This window comes from Schistocerca nitens, chromosome 7 (genome assembly GCF_023898315.1).
Source record: "Schistocerca nitens isolate TAMUIC-IGC-003100 chromosome 7, iqSchNite1.1, whole genome shotgun sequence".
In the NCBI taxonomy this organism is placed as follows: Eukaryota; Metazoa; Arthropoda; class Insecta; order Orthoptera; family Acrididae; genus Schistocerca; species Schistocerca nitens.
The window spans coordinates 427,820,789-427,826,640 of NC_064620.1; the positions used below are offsets into that span (position 1 = coordinate 427,820,789).

The following is a 5,852-nucleotide window of genomic DNA, read 5'->3' on the forward strand; positions in this document are numbered from 1 at the left end:
GAAGATTAGTGTTCAACACTCCGTCCATAGCCGGTCGTGGTGGCCGAGCGGTTCTAGGCGCTTCAGTCCGGAACCACGCGACTGCTACGGTCGCAGGTTCGAATCCTGCCTTGGGCATGGATGTGAATGATTTCCTTAGGTTAGTTAGGTTTAAGTAGTTCTAAGTTCTAGGAGACTGATGACCTCAGATGATAAGTCTCATAGTGCTCAGAGCCATTTGAACCATTTTTGAATCCCGTCGACATCAAAGTCATGGAGCACAAACTCAGATGAAAGGAGGATGGGGAAGGAATCTGGCCGCGCCAAGGAACCATCCCAGCATTGGCCTTAAGTGATTTAGGGAAACCACAGGGAAATTAAATCTGAATGGCCGGACGGGGATTTGAACCGTCGTCCTCCCGAATAATACTTTTCAAATCCTACTGATATATTTTTCTTATTTTTCCTGGCGTTATCCCGTATACGCACGGGGTCGGCAAGTTAATCTCCATTCTGCAATTTTAATGGTACAGGGTGGCTGGGTGCCCTTCCTATCGCTATGCCCCCCTCCCTTTGAATGAGTTTTTGAAATGTGTGCAAATTGTGTAACCAAGGTGGCACATGGGTATCAGTGCGATATCACCGTGTGGAATGTGTGAAACCACCTGAAAACTACATTCAAGCTGGCCGGATGGATTGCATACGGGGTCGGTGCATATCCCCCAGTCCCGGAAGCAGTGTCCTAACGCGCGTGCCTATCCTGGCGGGTAGTCTTCAAATGCTGTATCTTTGTGAACTGGAATTTCTTTAAATTCATGGGAAAATTATGTACTAACTGATGTAACCAAATTATTACTAGCTATATTAAAATACTTGTTTTTACTACAGTCTGTGGGATGTTAAAATAGTCGTGACGGCAACAGAGGATTTTGTGTTTGTGTGTGTGTGTGTGTGTGTGTGTGTGTGTGTGTGTGTGTGTGGGAGGGGGTTAGGAAAGATAGAAACCACGACCTCCCTCCACTTCTCCCCTCCCAAGAACCAAACCCTGGATCTGCGCCAATAAGCAGAGTAACAGAAAACCCTAAACAAATTGGCGCATGCCGCCTCTACTTTATCCCTCGGATGCGGGATTTGGTTCCGGCTCGTCTGCTTATGGCGTGTAATTTAGCATGTGTACCACGACTGCAGATATATACCTGCAAAACAGCAAATATTTAGTTACGTAACTGATTTTTAACGGTGATAATTACTCGCATATCGGGACGCCTCCAGCTTGTCAGCACTGTGGTGAAACTGCACGATCTCTCCAAGGCCTTCAGCTTTGCCAACACACGAACAGAGCCCGCAGTACAGGTAGCAGATCTTCCTATCTCATTCCCTCGTTCCTTGAAGTTTCAGAGCTACCAGAAATAACAGAAGTCAGCCTAGAGAAGAAAGTCAACGTCCACAAGATGTCGAGGGTGTGGTGCATGGCTGTGAACATATAATCAACAGAAGCTTAAGTCACTGCGAAGCAGGACGGTCCGCGTAATACCAGACTCTGCCCGATACACACTAAATATTAGCATTACGGATTTTTGAAGGGAACCTTACTATTTTTTTCCTCTCCTGTGCATACCACTTCATCTCAGGGCAGAACTTGCCCAATGCGCTCAATTATTTGTTGGACATATTCCAATCCCTGTTTTAACCTACACTACGCACCCATTAAAGTAGTTATTCCTTGACGTCTTAACACATGTCCTGTCATTCTATCCCTTCTTCTTGTCAGTGTTTTCCAAATGCTTCTCTTCTTGCCGTTTTGATGGAGAATCTCCTCAATTCCTATAGTCCCCCTCATTTTTCATATCGTTCAAGAACATCACATCTTAAACTCTTCCTTTCTTTTCTCGTCCGGTTTTCTCAGAGCCCATCATTCAGATCCATGCAATTCTGTGCTCCATATGCACATTCTCAGAAATTTCTTCCTGAAATTACGAGCGACTTTAATAATTAGCGTTATATTGTGCAATTAATAATATGAATTTTAATTACGCTAGATATTTCTAAGAGAAGAATAATTTTAACCGTACATACAGAGTATAACATATTAATTTCTTTTTATAGATTTTACTCTGAAATTTAGTACATCGTATATAAAATCAAATGAAATTCTTACAGTGAAACAGCCGAGAATGTTCACCTATAACAGATTCAAAATTAATCCTGGTATCGGCTTCTTCTATAAAAGAAAATGTTATGTTAGAAAAGGGTGTCACATTACTCACTCCTGAACATTTATTTCCGTCACTGCTTTTTCGTTGTACGGCTAGAACAGTAGGGCCGAAGCCCTGCATCAGTGCCCTATACCTTTTCTAGTCCGAGCACTCGGTAGTCTGTTCTTATTTCCACCTATTTCTTCTTGTAAATATTGCATATTACCCATCTTTCCCTACACTGTCCGTCCACAGGTCCAGAAGCGCCCATCGGTTCCCACCGCCCACAGTGTCATCCTCCGACAATGGCGTGATTGTATGCGGTATGGAGGGGCATGGGCTCAGTACACCGCTCTCCCTGCCGCTGTCAGTATTCGTTACGAGGAGCCGTTACTAATCTGACCACTCAGCTACGGAGGTGGACTGTCTTACCACATATTTTGCTCTGAATATTCATAATCAAGTACCGCTATACACTGACGGACGCTTGTCTTTAAAAAACTAAAAGGCGCAAGTTGGGGAGGAAGCCCACATGTACTTCGGCTCAAGCCTTGTGCTAGTCGGTAGGAGAATATGCTTCCCCTGTGTGGTACGAATTCTGCCACACGAAACAGGCTGATAATGCTCCTCATCAAACTTGCCGCCAGGCGGGACGATGCCTGGCACCAACCCCAGTCCAGAGGATCCAGTCGAGAAGCTCCAGGTTCTGGCTGGAATAGCTCCACCCAATATCAAGCGGATAGTAAGAGCGAAATCCGAAAGGAGCAAAACCAACACTGATGACAGACAACCACATCATGCTCGATGTCTTCGCAGCAGGAAAAGCTTCATCTCAGGTATCTCGCCCTTAGTGAAGTCAACGGCGGAAGAAGGCCTCAACGCTGGCAGGAAAGAGCTAAAAGTGACTGGATACCCCCAAAAGAGAAGCTACCCGCGAGATCACTTCATAATCACATCGCGTGGGCATTGGCCAAAACAAAACTACCACGTTAAAATGGCAATATACGACAACCGAGATGTGTACTGTGCGCGTGGCGTTGAGCAGACGATGATCCACTGTCCACACCATCTCCTCACGCATCGTAACGCAAAAGGATCTGTAGTGAGTAAATCCAAAAGCAGTGCACCTAGCTGAGGCGCTACACTTCATTTAAATGGTCGTCATCGACACGTTACGAAGAAAAAGAATGGCGACAAGTCCCTTTCAACGGAGCAAATAGGTAATTTCTGGAGTACCCGAAGGGAGAGAATTGTAGGCCTGTCGCTGTTTACAATTTGTATTAATGGTTTAGTGGATGACGCTGGCGTTCCGTGAGGCTGTGGACGATTCCATTGTCCACAGCAAGGTTGCAACTCCAGAAGACTGTTGCGAAATGCAAGAAGGCCTGTAGCAGATCGACGACAGGTGCAATGAATATCAGTTAAGCCTAAAAGTACAGAAATTCAGCGCATTGTGCGTAAACAGACGAAGAGATTCACTACTGCTCCATTACACTAGTGCCAACAAATCACTGGAATACTGACAACAGTAAAATACCTTGGAGTAACTATCCGGAGGGACTTTAAGTGGAATGCCCACGTAACGCCAATCATAAGAAAAACAGACGCCAAGGTGAGACACATTGCGAGTAACTGAAGGAAATCTAATTTATCTATGAAGGAAGTAGGTTAAAAAATACTTGGTCAACCGACTCTTTGAGTATTGCTCATTAGTCTGGTCGGATTAATAGGAGGGATGCGATAAGAGTGGTGTTCTGAATCATGGAGAAGTTTACTGTTGAGTTTATGGATGGGGTCCGCCTCGAACAAACCACAATTCCGTTTCTTCTACAACCTAGACATGTTTCGCTGAAGTTTCAGCATTATCTACTACGGAAAAATGCGATATACTAATTGAGTTTTTAAGAAAGAATTTACGATAACGCACAGAGTTCTGTCTGTATACCTTGTAACCACATCCATGTTTTGCTTTACACTTGTGTTCCTTTCACAGCTTGTCATCTGCAGTCACAAAAACTTAATGTAGAAAAAGTTGGTTCAAATGGCTCTGAGCACTATGGGACTCAACTGCTGTGGTCATCAGTCCCCTAGAACTTAGAACTACTTAAACCTAACTAACCTAAGGACATCACACACATCCATGCCCAAGGCAGGATTCGAACCTGCGACCCCCAAGCAACACTCGTGACTGCGACAGGCGGATTAGACGGAGAGGCTAGAAAAATGCTGTATTGAGCAAACGGTATCAAACGGTTGACGATAATGGCGATGACGATTTAATAAATGTTACTCTAACAAAATAGTGATACAGAGATTTTTTCAAATTCAGACTCGCCACTAAATCATAAATCATAACCTCAGGAAAGAACAGTACAATACGCCTCACCTTCAACCACGACGGTTACAGGAAGCATCGAGTTGGTCTGATTGCATCCCCACTGAGCAGAAGTGGATATCAACCACATCTTTTTCTGCTGCCCGAAGAGATACAACGCTCTAAGTCACTTACTACAGCATCTGGCCGCCATCGATTACTATTAGCCGATATGCGCTATCGTACTGCTATGCTTGAAACAACTGGGAATATGTCGCCTTTTATATGACTTTCACTATGATTCTACTGTGATTTTATGATGACGTACGATGCATCAAGTCCTATGTGTACGCTGGTCTTAAGCCTCTACTGTCTATTAAATCTTTTACATATGGCTTGTAAGGTCTCCCGTAGAAATTCTACCTGACGTATCGAGTACTTAATGCTTAGCGATCGGGCCTCTAACGGAGACAACTCACAACACACCATGTCCGACAGAGAAAATAAACTGTGTACCTACTTACGCGCGACGTGTCTGTTAACTGTCACACAAAATCATCATCATCTTCTTCTTCTTCTTCTTCTTCTTCTTCTCCATCCAACGGTTAGGCATTGCAATCACCTGTTCCGGTCTCTATCATCCATCCATCTCTTACGAGGTCTACCTAGTTCTCTCTTTCTAGTCAGGCGATAATTCATTACCTTTTTTTTTTTAACCGTGTACTTTCTGTCGTTCTAGTAACATGATCCTATCATCTCATTCTATTCTCTTCTGTCTTATCATTAACTGAAAAGATTTTGAAAGCACAAAAATGCACTCCGTCTTCAGGCTACAAATGGCCCATCGGGGCCATTCGACCGTCGTGTCATCCTCACATGAGGATGCGGACAGGAGAGGCGTGTGGTCAGCACACCAATCTCCCGGTCGTTATGATGGTTTTCTTTGACCGGAGCCGCTACTATTTGATCGAGTAGCTCCTCAATTGACATCACGAGGCAGAGTGCACCCCGAAAAATGACAACAGCTCATGGTGGCCCGAATGGTCACCCATCCAAGTGCAGAACACGCCCGACAGCGCTTAACTTCGGTGATCCGATGGGAACCTGTGTATCCACTGCGGCAAGGCCGTTGCCCGAAAAGATTTTAAATCTGATCTTATTGTTTCATTCCTTATTTTACCTATTTTATTACAGCCTCTCATATAACTAATGATCTTCATCTCTGCTGCTTGGACGTTGTTATTTTGTTGCTGTCCATGATTCGGAACCATATACAAGAGTAGGTACAACCACAACTTTGTATAATTTAATTCGTGCCTTTTTCCTCGTTTTTCTTCCCAAAGTTCTTCCAACTGTTCCGCAGA

General features: G+C 44.3%; 1 pseudogene; it reads right to left on the reverse strand.

Moving 5' to 3' along the window:
* Positions 1–5,504: 5,504 nt before the first annotated feature.
* Positions 5,505–5,622, reverse strand: LOC126195933 (5S ribosomal RNA; annotated as a pseudogene).
* Between the last annotated feature and the right edge of the window lie 230 nt (positions 5,623–5,852).